General features: G+C 43.9%; 1 long non-coding RNA gene across 5 annotated transcripts in view; it reads left to right on the forward strand.

Moving 5' to 3' along the window:
- The window catches only part of LOC144368256 (uncharacterized), a 31,908-nt gene extending 11,615 nt beyond the window's left edge, over positions 1–20,293 (forward strand). For 4 of the 5 annotated variants that reach the window (XR_013428053.1, XR_013428055.1, XR_013428054.1 and 1 more), the window contains 2 exons: positions 10,220–10,361; positions 18,807–20,293. This is a non-coding gene — a long non-coding RNA (uncharacterized LOC144368256). The remainder of the gene's footprint in view (positions 1–10,219; positions 10,362–18,806) is intronic. The other variant, XR_013428056.1, reaches the window with a different exon arrangement.
- The last annotated feature ends 209 nt before the right edge of the window (positions 20,294–20,502 follow it).

Genomic DNA, 20,502 nt, shown 5'->3' on the forward strand with positions numbered 1-20,502 from the left:
CCCCTTAGGCCCCACCTCCTAAAGGCTCCACTGCTTCCCATATTATCTTGCTGACGACCAATCCTTTAACAGTAACGTGGGCCTCTGGGGGACACTTAACTCAAACTATAGCAACTTCTATCTTTTGGGTCTTGAAGTTTAGTTTGTTACTATTCAATTTTTCAATCTTCATTTCCCCCCTGGTTTCCAGGTAAAGCATGCTTACTGAATGGCATTTTTTAAAATACTGAAAGTTACAAAGAAGTATATAAAAATCATTTGTAATCTGTAGTGATTTCTATTTTCTTCTTTATACCTTTAATAATTCTTATAGATAGATACTGTTAGGAATGCTTTCAGTTGAAATACAACTTGATCACCAACACAAAGATAAAAGGTATTTTTAAAATAGAGATTTGTTTTTCTTATGTAATAGGAAGCCTGGAGGTGGACAGCTGCTGCTGCTGCTGATTTAATGGTTTGGGAACAAATCAACATGTTGAAAATGCTTTTGGATTTTGCCTCATACTTAATAAATAACTGTTGAAGCAACTCCAAAAATCATTGTCATATTCAAGTGTAGTAAGAAGAAGGAGGAAGCACTGCCAGGAATTTTCCTTTTCTTTGGTACTTTCCAGAGATACTTGACAGACTTCTGTTTATAACCTACTGGCCAATAGTGGATCATGAAGCCACTTTAAGTGGATTAAGGAGAAAGGGTTGGGAAGGGGAGTTGCTTGCCTATCAATGATGTCTCCCATAGATTGACCAGGTCTGGTGCACACCCACCTCTGAAACCAAGTCACATGGACTGAAAATGATGGAGGAAAATGTGATACTTTAAGCATAAAAGGAAAATGGATGCAAGGGAGGCAAAGATGAAAGATAATGGACATTACATTTTATATCACAATTACTGCATAACGAATTACTCCCAAACTCAGTAGCTTAAAACAAGCATTTATGATTTCTCATACCTCTGTGGCTCCATTGAGCAGTTACTCTGTTCTTGAAAGTGAACTAATAGTGGCTACTGTGGACTGTTTTATTTGTCAGCTTTGTGTTACCAAGAGAAATACCCGAGGCAATTAATTGTATAAAGAGAAAAGGTTTATTTAGCCCAAGTTTGGGAGATTCAAGGTCCAAAGAGCCTAGCAGAGTCTTGATCAGGGGTGCTCTTGAACTTCATCCATCTCATGGCTTGGCAGTTCAGCATTAGGTGCTATACATGGAGTGTTTTATAAATTTTCACCCTGACCCTGGGAGGCTTGAAGCATATCTATGTAAAGCCCATTTTTTCCATGACACAATTGCCAGTGTATAACAAGTTAACAAATGAAGCATTGTGCAGATATTGTCTTCTAGATGGTTAACATTAAATGTGAGTGGAACTTATCTTGGATCAAAATAAAGAATGTCAGCTGTTGTTGAATATTGTTATTGATTTTGTTTCAGAGGAAAATCTCCACTATTATTTGAAACTCCTGAAATTAAGATAGATAGTTAAAAAGGATCCTCAAATTACAAGGTTTATAATATAGCTATGATTTACAACTATTTATTTGTGGAATCAGGACTTTTGTTCTGGGTAACCGAAATAAAATTAATCAACAGGATACATGGGATTGCAACTAGCAATCACCATCTCAATTTCAAAACTTTGTATTTATGAAAGCAACCTCTTGATCTTTATAGTTAATATTAAGATGTTAATATTAGAATTTTTTTAATGTTTTATTTTTTAGTTCTCGGCGGACACAACATCTTTGTTGGTATGTGGTGCTAAGGATGAAACCCAGGCCGCATGCATGCCAGCCTAGCGCGCTACCGCTTTAGCCACATCCCCAGCCCTAATATTAGAATTTTTAACTTATAAAATGTATTCATCCATATAAACATCATTTTAGCCTGTTTTAGATATTGAAGTTCTGCATAAAATTGGATTTTGAAAAAAGTTGTTCTGTTCTCCCCTTATGTCACATGATCTCACAATAACCCCTGGGTAGTCGGGATTATTACTCTCACTTTACAAATAAGGACCAGACAGGTTAACTGATTGGTCCAAGGAAAAACAAACAAACAAGCAGGTGGCAATTCTGGAACTGGAAACCAGTTCTTCCAACTGCAAATTCCAACATCTTTCCATTGCACCAAGCTGCTCTGGCCCTTCTCATTTCCAAGCTCCTAGGAATAATTATCGCTGGTCCTCACCCAAGGAGCTCTCAAGTCCGCCACTGGCAAAATGGTCCCTTTGAGTGGAGGGTGGAAGGATGCAAAAGCAGCAGAGGAAGAATAGCTTCCTGGGCCCTGAGCATTCTCCCCGAACCTAGCCAACCCAAAATTCCATCCAGGACTCCGCAGGGGTGAACTCGGAGGCATTTCCACCCTGCCAGGAGCTGACTGGGAGGGAGAGGAGCCCGGACTACTCTCAGGCAATTCCGCAAACGCGGCTCATCCTCGCTTTGGCTAAGTGTCTCGAGGCTGCTGGAGAGGAACTAGAAGCAGAAACCTCTTTTCCAGGGTGGGGCATTAATGCTTCCTTTGGTTTCGGAGGTTGGCATCGAGGCAGGAGGATATAACTTCGGTCCCACGAGCTCTTTGAAATTTGCACACTACTCATCTTCCAGGGTGAGAACCATTAGACGAGTGACCAGCCACTCCCACGCACGTGCATGTCCTCCAGCCATTGCCAGGGAACTATTTATGGGTAGTAATTAAAGGGTACGCGCTGCCCCTGATGATTCCTCTTCCAGAGCCTGGGGCCCCTTGGCTGGAGGAGCAGCACTCACAGCCCACGTCTCCCCTCGCGGTGATCTCCCAGGTTAGCGCTCGCTAAACCTTCCCGCTTTCCTTCGGCCCCCTCCCACTTTGCCTCGTGTGGCCTCACCACTCTTGGCAGTTTAATGCCACCTCTTTCCTGGCCCTGAAGCAAACCCAGGAAGTCGCACCTCCTCTCCAAACCGACTAGCTGTCCATTAATACTCTCCTCCCCTTAGGGCTCCCTTCCCCCAGCATCTCTCCGCTTTCCCGCCAAAAATCACCTCCCCTGCCCCCTGCCACCTGCGAAGGGACCAGAGGGCAGCAGTCCCTGGATGGACCCCCCCCCACACGCTGTTACAAATTGGAATTCACGCTTGGAATAGGAAGTGCTAATATTTACGGAACACTATTCTGACACTTCACTGATATTAACTCACTATCACAATCATGAATTAGCCACCGTTATTAGCCTGATTTGCAGATTAAAGAAACTGAGGCACAACTTGCTCATCTTGTTTAGAAAGTGATAGAGTCAGTATTCAAACCCAGGTTGTCTGACGTGTACCCTCCTCTCTCCTTCCTCTTCCCCCTCCCCTCCCCCTCCTCCCCTTCCCCTCCCCCTCCTTCCCCTCTTCTCATTCTCTCCTGTTTTCTTCTTCACTTTTATAAGGATTTAAACAGAAAGAATAGTATAATGAATCCCCACACCCATCACCTCAATTGAACAACTGTTACTGCCATATTTTTCATTTATTTTTTAAATTATCTGATAAACAAGGATTTTAAAAAAATAGCATTGCTGCAATATCACAATCCCAGCCAACTACAGAAACAATTTCTTCATATTGCCTAATTTTCAGTCCATGTTTTTTTTTTCCTGGTTTATAAAAATACAGTCCTTATATTTACATGGATATGCAAAGTTCACACATTGCCCTTGGTCCACCTGCATCTCTTAAGTCTCTTTTAATCTATAACACTCCCCTCCCCCAGTTATTCCCTAAAGCAACTAACTTGTGGAAGAGACTTGGTCTTTTATCCTATAGTATTTCTCATATTCTGAATTTGCCTAATTGTACTCTCGTGGTACTGTAAACCAGCCATTAGACCTGGAGTGCTGATTTATGGAGCACACACTGCTGATGTTCTCTATTCCTCTGGGCATTCATTTCTACAGGTCAAAGGTTAGCGCCATGCTGCCAATACACTTACCTGTATTTGGGGTAAGTCAGGAAGGCAGGAAAAGGAATATCATTGGGAACAACAAGATCAATACTTCATTAACTTTTTTCTTTTTATTCAAAAGTGAGTTGGTATCCCAGTAACCTCCAAAAGTGACAAATTATAGCTTTTCATAAATAGAATCTATTGCATTCTTAGAGTTTATATTTTTGATATTTTTACTTCATTGCTGTCATTGTTTTTGATGCTCCTATGTTCCCAGCTTTGGCTAGTCGGAGCCCCACCAAGTTGACTGCTATGTCATTTTTTGTTTTTTGGTACTAGGAGTTGAATCCAGGGGCACTTAACCACTGAGCCACATCCCTAGCCCTTTTTAATATTTTATTTGGAGACAGGGCCTTCCTGAGTTCCTTAGGGCCTTGCTCAGTTGCTGAGGCTGGCTTTGAACTCAGGATCCTCCTGTCTCAACCTCCTGAGCCTCTGGGATTAAAAGCATGCACCACCATGCCCAGCTTGCTGTGTCCTTTTGACATTACCTCAAAGACTTCAAGAGCTTGATTTTAGACAGGACAAGAAGACCCAGATTTTCTTGAACATTTCCAATTCCACCTGGAATAAACCATTTCTAGGAACAGCCCTGGGTGTTTGAGAATACAACGTTAACAGTAGCAGTTTTTGTTGCTACCAACTCATCACTACTTCTGGATCTTTTTAGTAATCAGAGCTGAGGAATACACATTTCTTAGAAAGAAATATATATATTCTGAGTTCATACTGTTATTTCGAACTCCAAATAAATAGGACAGAATTTGCACTTTGGGATTGGGGTGTAGCTCAGTGATAGAGTACTTGCCTAGCACAAGTGAGCTCCTGGGTTTTTTCCCCAGGAATTCCAAAAAGGAAAAAAAAATAATTTTTACTCCTTTGGTTTTAATAATTGTATCTTGGGGCTGGGGATGTGGCTCAAGCGGTAGTGCGCTCGCGCGCTCACCTGGCATGCATGTGGCCCGGGTTCGATCCTCAGCACCACATACAAACAAAGATGTTGTGTCCGCCGAAAACTAAAAAATAAATATTAAAAACAGTCTCTCTCTCTTTCTTTAAAAAAAATAATAATTGTATCTTGTTTGATTCCCATGTCTTGTCTCTTATCCTGAAAATTTTACATCTTAGAAATATGAATATAATGACTTGTATGCTTTATTCTATTACATATACATGTGTGTATACACATGTGTGTATGTTTGTATATGTGCACACCTACACACATATACATAGATACACACATTAGTGTGGGAGATTGCATTAGTGGCTTTAATTCTTCACTCTTTTCTACAACTATACTCTTTTCCATATGTCTTTTTCAGTCTCTCACTTAAGAAGTTCATTTTGTTTAACTCCTCTTGAGTCCGGGCTGGGCTTGTGCAGAGCTTTGGCCAACAGAATGAAACAAATTGATAATGTGCCTGCTCCAAGTCCAGACATCCAAGTTCCTTGGCCACTTCTATGTATTCACTTATACGTCCATCAAGATCCTGAGAACACACCTGAGCGAACCTATTCCTCAATAGATCGATGTGGAACAGAGCTGAGTAACCCCCACCCCTCAGTCATTCCAGCAAGACTGAGATCACCCATCATCTAGTTGTTCCTTCTGTTGTTAGCATTTAGAACATAAGCAATCATATGTATGTATTCCTATTTCCCTGTCTATTATTTTCCTAGGGTGGTTGTAATGAAGTACCACAAACAAGTTGGCTTGAAAAAAACAGAAATTCATTCTTTCACCGTTCTGGAGCCTTGAAGTCCAGAACTGGTAGGTGTTGACACACCACTTCTCTCTGAAGGCTCCAGGGAGAATCCTTGCTTGCCTTTTCCTAGTTTCTGGTGGCTGTTGGCAACCATCTTGGTTTGTAACTCAATTATCCCAATCTCTGCCTCCATCATTCCATGGCCTTTGACATAGTTTCTGTGTCTAAATTTTCCTCTTCTTATAAGGAATTATAAGTCATTGGATTTAGGGCCCATTCTAGTCCAGCATGACCTCAGCTTAACTTGATTACGTCTTCGAAAACTCTATCACCAAATAAGGACTTGAACATATCTTTTTTGAGGAACACAATTCAATCCACAACACACACTGCCGTTTTTATACAAAAGAGTAGCATATTATTCTTGCTCTTCCGTGCCTTGTAGAGTCCACACGAATCTGACATGATCTGATTTCTGTTTTCCAGGATCATTTGGGCAGCAGTATAGAGGTTGAATTGGAGGCAGCAAGTCAAAGAGGCTATTAGAAAGAAATTCACAGGTATAAATGAGGCAGGAGTGTCTGATTTTAAAAAGTTCAGCATCTATCCGGGCACAGAGATGCCCACCTCTAATCTCAGGGACAGGAAGACTGACCCAAGAAGATCACAAGTTTGAGGCCAGCCTCAACCAGTTAGCAATGCCCTAATCAACTAAGTGAGATCCAGTCTCAAAATAAAAATTAAACAGGGTTGGGGATGTAACTCAGTGGTAAAGTGCCCCTGTATTCAACCCCTGGTACAAAAAAAAAAAAAATTCATTCAATCAACATTGGTGTGAACAACTTGAAATTCAACACTTCAAAGCTTCCTCTACTTCCTCAGTCACCTACTCACTCCTACAGCCATTCCCTGGACTCTCTCATCCAGTGATGGCTGTTATTTATGTCTGTTTAAAACAAAGCTGCTGATCTTGGCCCCTCAAATGTGCCCCCTTCCATTCACACTTGTGATTTTGGTGAACAGTAAATCAGTCAGCCAAAGGCCGAGCCTGAGCTCATCCTGGATTCTTCCCCTTCCTCAACCTTAACCATCTAGTGTTCATTCAAAGGCACAGCGTTGAGCACATATGTGCTCCAGGCTCAGTGCTGGGTGCTGGCAATACAAGGAATAGTCAGGCCCAGTGCCTGCCTTTAAGGAGCTCACAGCCAATGGAACATTATGATGGAGCATTACATAGCCTAGCAGGACCACCTCTTATATTATTTTCTGCATTCTATAGATGGGAGACTACCAAAGGACCATGTGTCCAAGTTTAGTAAGTGACATGACTAGTGCTCAATATTAGGTCTGTGTGATACTATAAAACATAATTTTTCTCCTTTGGGTAGCCAGAAATTCCTGCCCATTTTATTTTCTGCTGTTGAAGACTTCTCCATTGCTGATGTCATCATAGACTTATTATCCCTCCCCGGGACCATTATAATTTTCTGCTAACTGACCTCCTTGCCTTGCTAACCATACCTCTATATCACGGCCAAAATGACCTTGGGAAGCAGAAATCAGGTGGTGCCTTTCCCTGCCAGGCAGGGTGACCTCCACACAGCTCAGCCTTTCATGCCCCACCCCCACCTTTCTGGCTTCACCATTTAAGGCACACCCCCACTCTGAACTCCAGTGCTCCTCAATCACCTCCGTTCCCCAAATTGACCTTGAGCAAGTTCTTCACTATCCTGAGCTCCCGGTTCCTCATTTGTAAAGCGGAGATAACAATAAAACCTATCACATAGCGCCCTTGTGAGCAATAACTGAAAGAACACATATATAAAGCTCTTAGAACCTCATCTGGCACGTTCGCACATCCAATAATGTGGTACGTATAATTTTATTTCTTCTTGTTCTGCTTTATTTGTTATTTATGTTTGAGACTGGTCTCCCTGTGTTGCCCAAGATGGCCTCAAACTCCTGGGATCAGGGGATCCTCTGCTTCCCAAGTAGCTGGGACTGTAGATCGGGCCATCACCCCCAGCTTGCATCACTGTTAATTGACTTTGGGATGTCTTTCCTCCTTCTTTGAAAACCCCAGTCATCTTTCCAAGACTCATCCTCTGACCCTAAACTCTTTTCAGACATCCCAAAATAAAATCCGCCATGGCCTCTCTGTGCCCCGCTGCAGGCACAGCCTTTCGGCAGAGAGTTACCACATTCTATTCTCTCTCCCTAGTTAACCTCCTCCTGCACTGTAAATTTTTGGGTTTCAAAAGCTGTGTCTCATTGACTTTGTTTCCTTGCACTGAATGCGCTTTTTGATTCTATGCTGGTTCTTAGAACATGATTGACTGGTGGGTGGATGAATGAGAGGGTCATTGAACTTATCTAAATAATAGAGTCTGCACAGGGGATACCCATACCCCTAACCCTGGCCTGGGCTCTTCCCATCGCACCTAGAAACTTGTGCTTCCCACTCCTGGAAAAGAGGTTGCTAATCTCCTGTCATTCCCTCCCCTCTGCATCGCCCCTCCCCACATCTGGCCCCAACATCTGGCTCTGCCTGATGAAATGCTGGATTATTGACTCCATTCAGCATGTCCAGTTAAAACCACTGCCCACAGCTGTTTGAATTTCATCAGAGCCTTTGGCACCCTTTCTCCCCAGCCCCCAAGGCCACATTTAGAGGGGAGATTTCAATCAACAATGTCCAGATCAGCCGCAGCCTATCTGCAACTTCTTTTTATCCCCCTCTGTCTCCTTATTTCAGACGTGGAGGAAACAGATGGGAGCTATGGGGGGGGGGGGAGCCAGATGACAAAGGGAACCCAAGGATGCATTATAGTCTTTTGGAATAAATTAATTCGTGTCTGAGGAAAACCTGAATCAAACTTGGACGGAAGGATCGGGGGCCGTAGAAGAGATTTAATGTGAAAAATGAAGGCCCTCTTAAAAGGCGCTTCTAAGAAGGTGGTCTGCAATCTTCCAAACTCAGTTGTCTTTCCACCTCTGCCGTTTGGGGGCTATTTCCAGGTTGCTCTTTCCTCCCCCCGTCATACCTTCTGAGACCCGGCTGGCTCTCCTTCTCCAACTCTAGTCAGCCCAAGGCTTGGCTCAGTGTTTATCTCTGGGAGTCAGGATGGGGCCTTAGTGTGGGCCCTGGCACTACCCTGATCTAGTTGTGAGCCTGCACCAGTACCTTCCCTTCTCTGAGTCTCAGTTTCCTAATTAGTGAATCGGGAAGTGGAATCCGGGACTGGTCTCCCTCCCGTGGCTGTGGTGAGGTGGAACGGTTCCTCTCCTCATCCGACCCTCCCAGGCTTGTCTTTCCTGTTCCGTCATTTTGTTCCCAGCATCAGAGAGAGTCCCCAGCACATAATAGAGCTTCATAAAAAAATGCTGAAGAGATCATTGTAACAGTATCCCATTCTGTAGCATTAAGTAATGCTAAGCTGATAGGATCCCTCCCACCACGCTGGCTCTTTCAGAGGAGATGGAGAGCCAGGAAACCCTACCCTGGACATCCTCGTTCCCACTGCCATCTTCGCTCCCAACCACAGGGGTGTGGTATGTTCTGTCACGCTCACTCTTCAATTTTTTTTATAATTCTAAAGAACTTTATTTTTTTTTCATTGCTATTATATTCATTATCATAATTTAACCAGTTATTAAAGGAGTCAGTTCAAATGAAGAAACCAGGGTCCAACATGTGCAAGTGACCTGATTTGAGACACCTTAAAGAAGTAGCTTCAGGGTCCCATTTCTCTGTGGTCTCTCTTCCCTTTTGATCTATTCGTGCACTATTCCCCCTGCTGCAGATTATATTCCCCCTTTTCTTTTTCTTTTCTTTTTTTTTTGGGGGGGGTAGGGGGGGTGGTTTACCAGGGATTGAACTCAGGGGCACTTGACCACTGAGCCACATCCCCAGCCCTATTTTGTATTTTATTTAGAGACAGGTTCTCACTGAGTTGCTTAGCGCCTCACTGTTGCTGAGGCTGGCTTGGAACTGGCGATCCTCCTGTCTCAGCCTCCTGAGCTGCTAGGATCATAGGCGTGTGCCACTGTGCCCAGTTTCTGTTCCCTTTTCTAACAGTCACTTCAAGACTCATCTCAGGTGGAAGCTCTCCAGGGACCCTTTCCTGGCATTCTTAGCCTGGGTCAGAGGCCTCTCCAAGTATTCCATTCCACCCTCTCTCTCCTAGCAGGGATCCAGTCTGTGCCTGCCCACTGGACTGGGAACTTCTAGAAGACAGGGATTGTTGTTCATGTCTGTATCCATGTACTGTATTTGGTACATGGCTATAAAAATCTCTCTGATAAGGGCTGCGGTGTAATTCAGGGGCAGAGCACTTGCCTAGCATGCCCAAGATCCTGGATTCAATCCTCAGGGGAAAAAAAAAAAAAAGAGTGATAAGTAAATAGATGGATAGAAATACCCAGAGCAGTTGAGTAGTTTGCCTAAGGTCACCTAGCTAGGAGTATCAACTGAAAAATGTTATTTGGAAGTTGAATAAATGAACTATGAAATGAGGTTTTCTCTATTTTCCTTTGTCCCATGTCAGGTGTCCTGGATTCTAATGCTATCTGCTCCCCGTTGACCTCTCATGAGTACCTGTCACAGAATGGAAATTCTGGGAAGTAAGATCCTGAACCTGTCATCGCCAGTCTGATAAGAAAGTACCAGTGTTTGAGAACTCATCCCAGGTAGGCGAAATGTTTTCCCGCAGGACTTTTGCTGAAGTAGAATGACCCAGGGTCCCTTCCTCTTGCATTTCAGATTTCCACACCTAAAAAGGCAAGTGATGGGCATTCTGACTGTGGCCTGTGACCTGGAGCCTGTATGGCTCCTGGACTATTCAAGCCCCTCAGCAAGGCAGGGGAAAGGGCGCTGAGGGTCTGGGACCAGCTCTGTACCTCCTGATGAGGGCAGGTCATTCAATCTTGAGCCTACTGTGTAGACACCAGCTGTACCCACCCTACTGAGAACTCCAGGAAAGCCCATCAGTTACTGCTGTCACTGCTGCCACTGTAGGGCAGAAGGTAGGACTCCAGACATCAAAGGGTCTTACCTTGGTTTGGGTTCCTCTGAAACAGACCCTGAGATGACAGTGTGAGTGCACCGTCTTTGAGAGGTGGTCCCAGGAAATGTCCATCAAGGGTGGGAAATGGAAAGGGAGGGAAGGAAACCAGTAAAGAGATGTAATTGAGCCAGGTACCAGTGTGGACAACTGGAACCCCCTCCTAGGGGGTGACTTTAGGAGATGGTGTGGGACATGCTGTGGAGTCAACTGAGGGCAAGACGGGTACTTATTCCCTGTTGTCATTGGCTGAGGGCTGCTTCTGGGGCTTCCAACTCTTTAGCACATCTGGTTTGCTAGGCATGCAGATGTTCTCAGTAGGTAGCCTGGGGTGTGCAGAGGAGAGGGTCAAGATGATGTGGCCAGGGTCGGGGAAGAGTCCGCTGAGGTCTTGTCAGGGTTCCAGCCTGGCTCACTCCTCTGGCACTTCCTCCTCCTCTTCCCTAAAAGGGAGGTGACAATCCACTTCCCAGGCTGGGCCTGGGTGAAGTTAGAGGAGACAAAGGTACGTGACACCATCGCTGTAAGGTGAAAGGGAATGATGAAGATGGCTTTAGAGCAGATTATGCTCAGTGAAGCTAGCCAATCCCTAAAAAACAAATGCCAAATGTCTTCTTTGATATAAGGAGAGCAACTAAGAACAGAGCAGGGAGGAAGAGCATGAGAAGAAGATCACCATTAAACAGGGACGAGATGGGGGAGGGAAAGGGAGAGAGAAGGGAAATTGCATGGAAATGGAAGGAGACCCTCATGGTTATACAAAATTACATATAAGAGGAAGTGAGGGGAAAGGGGAAAAAAACCGAGAGAAATGAATTACAGTAGATGGGGTAGAGAGAGAAGATGGGAGGGGAGGGGAGGGGAGGGGGGATAGTAGAGGATAGGAAAGGCAGCAGAATTCAACAGACACTAGAATGGCAATATGTAAAAAAGTGGATGTGTAACCGATGTGATTCTGCAATCTGTATACGGGGTAAAAATGGGAGTTCATAACCCACTTGAATCAAATGTATGAAATATGATATGTCAAGAGCTTTGTAATGTTTTGAACAACTAATAATAAAAAAAATTTTTAAAAAATGAAGATTAACAATAAGGACTAATGACGGCTCCCTGTCTCCTGGCACATTAAAGAAAGATTCTGACAACAAATGCCAGAGAGAAAGCTGAGCAGGGTGACTCCAAGGGGGAAGTGGCTTTTAGCTGTAGATCTTGATTGAATTTGAGTTGGGTAATGACGGAGGCAGAACCTTCCAAATCTGTACCCAATTCCTGGTCAATTCATGCCCAACTCATGGCCAGGTCTCAGAGAGGAAAAGTTACTTTCAGCTCCAAATTTAGGTTTAATTATTACTCCCCAGTGGACAGGAACTACCCGGGAAGTGAGACAAAGCCGCTGAGGTAATGAGGACTGTTTACTGTTGGGTAGGAGGAAGCGTTGGGCAACGTGGTCAGGAACAGGAGGAACTCCATCCCATTGGACACAGATGGCTGAATGGAATGCATGTGTGATTCTGGGCTCTCCCCTTTGAAGAAGTTTCTGAGTAGGAGGGGAAAGGCCTGAGAAAGAGGCAGAGGCTTCTAAGCCGCTCTTTCCCCATTACCAGCAGCAGTTAATGGCAATAAATTCAATACATCTATGGGATGCCCATCTTGCTGGAAGAATTGACCGTCATTCAGTCCACTGTGGGGATAATCAGATTTGTGCATAAGCTTTCACAAGAGCCTACAAAGGCTTTCTATACCTTGATGGGTATAATCTTCAAAATGATGGTGCCCTGAGCTTAGGATGGGAGAGGAGAAGAGGCAGCAGGGAGACAGGGATGGTTTCGGGGCCTAAAGAGGTGCACAGACCCCTGTGTTCTCTAGACCCTTGCTCCAGACCCTTACTCTACCCGCCCTTCATGACCTGCATCCAAAGCTGATGAGGTCCCAGTTCATCCCAGGAAAACTGGCCAAGGTTAGTAAGTAGGGACATCTTCAGGCAGACACTCCCCACTCTCCCTCATCTAATTGTCCAATAATCTCTGATCCAATCAGGAGTCTGCCTGGCACATAACTGCCAATTAGGAAGGCATTTTTATAATTATTATTCAGGAGAATGATATATATAAAGTTGTTAAAGGAGACATTTATGCATATTACAATTGTAAGGAGTTTATTTGAGCAGAGTACTCATGAATCAGGAGACACCAACCCACTAGCTGTTTGGTCTCCACTAAGGGGGGATGAGGGGGGAAAAGTCTTTAAGGTGTCGTAGTAAGACAAAGAAAATATTTGATTGGTTAAAGTAGAAAGTCCCTAGTTAGTGGTCAATTGGTGGTTTCTGTTTGGTAAACTCTCTAATTAGAGGATAGTTGGCAGTGATTGGTTAAAGTTTCAGTTTACCATTTACACTGAGTGGATTTCCATTTGCCTGTGTAGGAACCCAATATGGTGGGTTATTATTATCCTATTATGCCGGTTAATATTATCCTATTATTTTATTATTATTGCTGTCATTTTTATGATGGTACTAGAAATTGAACCACGGGGGAACTCTACCATTGAGCTACGTTCCCAGCCCTTTTTATTTTTTATTTTGAGATAGGGTCTCACCAAGATGCCCAGGCTGATCTCAAACTTGAGATTCTCCCCCACGTTGCTAGGATTTGAGGTGGGTGCCACCACACCTGGCTCAATTAGCTTTTTTTTTTTTTTTAAACAAAGTATGTTTTTTTTCATACAGAAAATGCTTTTTAAAAATGTTAACTATTACTACCAGGAAAAGTCCTTTGACATTAGAGCATCCTAATCTAATGGACACAAAAGCAAGAGAAGTTCAGGAGCTCAGGTGAGTGGGAATGGGACAAGAGAGCCTGGGTGGAACTTTCAGGTGTTGGAGTTGCGCATGGAAACCAGCCAGACGTGGAAGAGCTAAGCCTTTCCTTAACAATGGTTCAAGCAACAGGCTAATAGTAGACACTCGTGGAATGGGAATTAGTCAAGAGTCAAGTGGATCAGCACAGACCTGGGGATCCTCTCACTGTCAATAAGACCCTAACAAAAGGTCCCAGCTGTTTTATGGACCTTGGGGCTGGGGCTGGGGAAGGAAGTAGAAGTGGGAAAGATCGGGGTACTGAGAGGGGAGAGAAGCTTTTTGAAGTTTTCATCCCTCTCTCCCCAATAAGGTGCCTCAGGTAGGGGCACCTGAAGAGGACGGTGGCCTAGGGCCTCAGGTAGGAAGCTAGGGCTGTCCGAACATGACCAGAGGGGCCCACTCCAGTACCACTCCCTTCAGAGAGTGGGGTGCATCCGCTGTGCTGTGTCTCGTGTCAAAAGCGCAGCTTTCCCGTGAGAACTAGGGAGAAGCCTTGGCCAACTGGTGTGAAACACAATGCACTGGTCACCAACTTTTCTGAATCCTGTGGGAGGGAACACACTAATGCCAGCCATCAGTCACCTGGAGAGGTTTACTCACAGATAGCCTAGGACTCATTGTGAGCCAGATCCCCAAGGCTCAGAAGGCTGCTGGGGATGGAGGGAGTCTCCTTTGCACAGGTCCCCAGATTGTGCTGTAGCTGAGCGAGGCAGGAGGCAGAAATGGGGACCTTGAAGGATGGGATCCCACCACCCCAGATTAAAACTCTAGAATAAGCTCGGGAGGTTTTTGTTTGTTTTGTCGTTGTTATTTCTGGCCTGCCTGACTGGAAGGCCCCGCTTCAGCTTGGACGCCCATACATTCTGTTGTTGCCCAGGGTTCCTCCATTCCCCTAAACATTAGTCAACCCCAAAGAGTCGTTTTTAAAGCAAGAAATTCTTTTGTTTTCAGGAACAAGTACACCATGAACTCAGGTTAACTAACACATTAAACCATCCCATATGGGAGTAGGAAATTAAAATTGTACCCTTTCAATTGAGTCAGAAAAAAAAAACCAATCAAGAGTGACTTCACAATGAAAGTTTAATTCCTCATCAAAACAGTGTAAAACCTCGCAATAGAGAGCCACCAGGAGCCCTCTGTGGGCCCCCTCCCATATGGTGGGAGCTTTCCTCACTTGCTTTTGAATTCTGAATTCTCAGCCTCCGTTGCCTGAGTACTTCATTCTTTGGGCACATGAGACAAGAACTCTCTAGCACTCCCTTGACCCTATGTTACATGAGTAACTCCAAAATGCACCCCAGGTTCTGTACCTTGGGGGTCATCTACGCGCAGGGTGAAGTGAGGAAGTGATGCTGTTGTTGAGGTTCTGAAACAGCAGGCTCCTCCTGATCTTATGATGCTCCGTTCCCTGAACATCTGCAGTTCTTCCTTCTTCTTTTTTTTTTTTAACCACGTAATCTCATTTGTATTTTGAGTCTTATAAAAGTAAATACACAGAAGTAGAGAAAATATTGATTACCACAGGGGCAAGGGTGGACAGGGATGACTGGGGAGATGTTGGTAGAAGGATATAAAGATTGAAGGAATAAATTCAAGAGATTTATCGTGAAACATGGTGACTATGGTCCTACAGTTATTCTTGAGAGCTACAAACAAGAAAAGTGGAGAACTAATAGCCTATGATCAGGACTGAAAAATCATGCATAGGTTTTTAACCAGGGGCCAGACTTCTCAGAAGGTACATGATAAAGGGTTGTTGGGCACCAGTGCTTTCTGCAAGGCCAGGCCAAGCTAGTGAACAGAGGTTAGGAACAGAAGCACCGAGACATGGACCCGTTAGCCTGTGCTCTGAATTACAAGTTCTAATCAACTTTGTAGATGAGGATGGTTTAATAGTTCAAAACTTTTTTTTTTTTTTTAATAATTCTCCTTGATCCCTTCTGTTTTGAGTTTCCAGTTGTGTGATAGGGAGGAAAATAAAACTGAAATAATATGACTGTGTTTTCATTCTGAGTGATCACATTAGTCCCCAGGCTGGTAGTTATCTGCAAAGCACTGACTGTGAAAAAGAATACGCTCACTTTAGCGTGGAGAGGACTCTAGGGCTTCGCACTTTGTAGTGGAACTGGGAGAGCTCTGGGGAGTAGAAAAAGGTTTCTCCGCTATGAAAGAGCTGGCATAGGAGTTGGCAAGGAAATTCCACCCCCCCACCCCCTTCCTGTCCTTGTCCTTTAACCCAGGGAGATTAGAGAGATGCTTTACTGACAGTTCTTGTAATTTGCATTTCAAAGTAATGTATGCAAAAATACTAGATTACAGCACACCCCATTAGCATAGACAAACAAATTGGCTTTGGGCACCCTTGCCATTTAGAGCACCCTCATTCTGACTCCAAGTCAGAATGCATCTAGGGAAGAAAGAGGAGGAAGAATTTGGAGGTAAGGGAGACAGAAGAGGCAGTAGAACAGGCACCTGAAGAGCTAGGGGTATGCATGAGAGAGAGAGAGAAACAGATAGACACAGACACACAGACATATTGGGTGTTGGGTACAGAAGGATTTGAATGGGGAAATCTGCCCGATAGAAAACTGCCCTTGAGGAACGGAAATTGGGCGGGTGGACTGATTGATTTGATGAGGTGTTTCTCTCTCACCTCTCCCTCTACCCTCTGACCTTGGAGGAAGGATGAGAAAAGTAGAAAGGTAGAGTAAGCAACCTAATAATAATTCCAGGGACCACCCAAGGAAGGCTGAAGAGCTTAGGCTGGAGAGTACTACAACCCCAGCCCAGTGGGACTTTAGAGACTCCAGACTGAAATGGTTGCTGTGAGATCCATGTGAAGATGTCCTATCTCCCAGGAGAGACAGACAGACAGACAGACACACACACACACACACACACACCTTGGGAGATCCTGCCTGCTCACACCACCATTGCCACCGCCCCACATCCTGTGGTCTCTCCCTGGTTGTAATTAAGTGATCTCGTTGTCTCCGATGAGGAAAACAGAGACTGCAGATGAGGGGAAGTTGAAGTATAATTTTCAAAAAGCTAAACGTCACTCCTATTTACATTATTTAAATATTATTATTTAACTCATCGATTAAAAAAAAATCCGTCAGCATGGTAAAGCTATTACAAGGAAGGACATGTGATTCTGTACATATAACCAGAGAAAGAAAGGTTGCAACTGTTAACTATGAAACTTGGCTAATGTCCCACAGGGCAATGACACTGTTAACTCTTTGGATTTTGATCTTTTCTACTGGATAGAATTCGTTTGCAGCTTTGTTGAACAAAAAATTACGTATAACTTATCACTTGTGTCTGAAAGTTTACATCTAACTTTACAGAGTGTGGGTCTCAACTGTAGGGATGAAAAAGTAGTATCTTTCCTCACCTGCCACAGGATTCGTGGCGGAGTCCCTTATAACAAAAGACAGATTATCAACAGAGAGCATATAAATTGATCTAACCAAGGTTTTATGTGACGTCGGTACCTTCATGGACCAAGTCCCAAAGGCCTGAGGAAAACCGTTTTCATGGACAGAAATGTGCAGAAATGAAATCGGAGGCCAAAGGGTAAAAAGCTGGGGAACTTCACCAGGCTTCTCTGTCCAGATGCTCCTTGGTCTCCCTGGGTGACACTTCTTCCCTTCTTCCCTTCTCTGTTACATGAGGGTCTTCAGGGCAGAAGGGAGGGAGAGGGTTGGAGATACCTTCCTGGTTTGGCTGTTTTCTCAGATGCCAACGTGCCCTATTTGGGGGTAACATTTTGTCCCCCACTGTGTGTTACACCTAAGACTGAGGAAGGGGTGGAGGGCCCCGACAGCTCATAGAGGCCAAACTTCCTGTTCAAAGCAGAACGTGCTTCAAAGCTGAAGCAAAGCACTCAAGTTCTAAGAAACAGCACTGATGAAGGAACCCGGCCATTTTTTTCTCTTGCTCTGATTACCTCCCTGTACAAACCAACCTCAGGCTAAAAAAACGATGACTCAGAAGGAGTGGAGAAGGCCCAACAACGAGGTTCTTTTCTTTTTGGTCTTTCTTATTCATTAGTGAGGATGGGTAGGATATGTGCCTATCAAGAAGGGAAGTGAAAACAGCCAAGTAGTCTTGTTTGTGTACCATTTCTACCATTGGTGAGAAGGAAATTCAGATGGGCCTACAAGCTACACAGTACGGGATTGTGTATCTCTGGTGACTCCACGTAGGAATCAAATGTTCTCACCTTCACCTTTAAAACCGGAACTGCACAATATAATGATGAACAGTAGAATTTTTGCTACTATTGAAAATTCATTTTATTTTTTACTCAGAATGACACTATGCAGCAAATACCCCATAAAACAAATCAAGGGAGAAACTGTGGAAGAAACCAAAAGGCTTTCATATGTTAGTACTTTTTTAAAATTTTAATTTGTTATATGACAGCAGGATACATTACAATCCATATTACATATACAGAGCACGATTTTTCATCTCTCTGGTTGTACACAAGTAGAGTCACATCCTTCGTGTCTTCATACATGTACTTAGGGTAATGATGACCATCGCATTCCACCGTCTTTCCTACCCCTATGCCCCCTCCCTTGCCATCCTTCCCCTTTTCCTCTTTGCCCTATCCAGAGTTATTTAATCCTCCCATCCCCCTTTAGTACTTTAAAAAATAAATAAATATATGAATATATATTTAAACATATATATGTTTAAATATATATATTTAGTTGTCCATGGACCTTTATTCATTTATTTTTATGAGAATCAAACCCAGTGCCTCATACATGCTAGGCAAAGGCACTATCACTGAGCCCACAACCGCTGCCATATTTTAGTACTTTTAATGTGACTTTTTTCCTGTTTTGTGAATCGGGGGCCCTGAATTTCCATCTTATATTGGTTCCCACAAATGTGTCCAGCTCTGTGGGTTATAGGTCAGATACTGAAGACACAGTAGGCGTTTCCACCAAAGGACAGTTTGTAAAGTGATGAACAGGCCACTCATCTTGAAGCCAGATGACTATGCTTGGGTCCCTGGGCTGTCGGAAGTTAGCTGTGAACTTGATTAAATTACTTTGCCTCCCCTATAACATAGGAACAGTGGCATCCACATTGCAGGGCTAATGTGAAGATAAAATTGGAAACTATATCAAAGCTTCTGGTACTTACCATGTTTTTTTTTTTTAATTTTTAATATTTATTTTTTAGTTTTTGGCGGACACAACATCTTTGTTGGTATGTGGTGCTGAGGATCAAACCCGGGCCGCACGCATGTCAGGCGATCCCGCCACCGCGTGAGCCACATCCCCAGCCCTATCATGTTTCTTGATGTAAGGGCTGAAGTAAAAAAGAAGACTTCAAAGAAGAGATGAGATTTGGTATTAAAGGATGGAGAGGGTGAGATTCACACAAAGGGAAGAATGAATTACTCTAGAATGTTCTAGAAGAAAGTGACTTTGACTTGATTGCTGCTGTACTCCTGGTGTGTGGAACATGGTCCAAACAGAGCAGCCATTCAACAAACATTTGTTGAAAGAATGACAGCCGCATTATGAGGTGGGAATGAGGAGAAAGATGGCGGGGGGTGCAGCTGAGAGGTGGCCCAGGGCCACTTTTCGGCTCCTGGAAGCAGGTTTCTCCCAGGCTGGGCCTGGGGCCTGGTCTACTAGGACAGCAGGACCATGAAGGCTCAGGGTGGTGCTGGTTGTATGGAACCTCCAGAGCATGAGGTGCCCAGCAGTTCTTCCTAGGAGTCAGAGAGGGAGGTCCTCAGAGACCCCAGCCAGTCTGCTACCAGGACCCAGATCCATTACCTCCCCAGCCAAGCCCAGGACCCAGACCTGCAGTCAGCAGGTGGTGACCTTTGATGGTCTGCCAACTTATCACCTCTTCTTCACAGATAATTCCTAACCCAACAACTTAATACTCACTCATTAGAGTTAGTAGGTTTCCCATCTTATATCTTTCTCTTTTAAATCTTTTCAGGCTCATTTGTGAATTTTTTTTTTTTTAGATGGGGGTTTCACCATATTGCCCAGGCTGGTCTCAATCTTCTGGGCTCAAGTGATCCTCCTGCTCCAGCCTTCCCAGTAGCTGAGATTATAGGCATAAATGTTACACTACACCAGACTCTCATTTGTGATTTTTTTTTTCCCCCTTTGGTAGTACTAAGGACTGAAGCCAGGGATACTCTACCACTGAGCTACATCCTCATTCCTTTTTATTTTTTATCTTGACATAGGGTATTGTTAAGTTGCTGAGGCTGGCCTTGAACTTCTGATCCTCCTGTCTCAGCCTCCTGAGGTTTGCACCACCATGCCCAACTAGAAAATGTTAATCTTTGAGGGGGGGAATAAAAAAAAAAACTCTTTGAAAATGAAATAGCATTCTATGCTTCCTAATGAAAAATATACTTAGGAAGCAATGTGAGTGATGACCTTGGTTCTGGAGAAATTGGAATAGAACAGGCACACACAAGGGCTGCAGGAGAGCTAAGGGGTACAGCCCTTTTGAAAGCCAATATGTCCACGTGTAACAAGAGTCAAGAAGCAATTTGTTCTTTGTCTCTTTGCATTTTGTTCTTTCAACTTACTTGATGTAATGCTATTATTTCTTACTGCCTTTTCCTGTTTATGGCTAAGCATAAATTGTTCTATAAAATAAAAAAGATAAATAAAGAGTGTTCCCTGAGCAGACTTCACCTTCTAGTATGAGAGGCAAGGTTTTAGACACAGCCTAGAAAAGAATAAAAGCGGTGAAGGATCCATGGTTCGATTTGGATGATGAAACTGATGGAGGGGTTGAATGAATGCTGAGGGGAAAAATGCTGAGAAGTGACCAGAGCGGTGGCCTTGCAGGATGCCAGGTACATGTGACATTGTCCTGGGAGCAAAGAAGCCCACAG

This window comes from Ictidomys tridecemlineatus, chromosome 11 (genome assembly GCF_052094955.1).
Source record: "Ictidomys tridecemlineatus isolate mIctTri1 chromosome 11, mIctTri1.hap1, whole genome shotgun sequence".
NCBI classification, from domain to species: Eukaryota; Metazoa; Chordata; class Mammalia; order Rodentia; family Sciuridae; genus Ictidomys; species Ictidomys tridecemlineatus.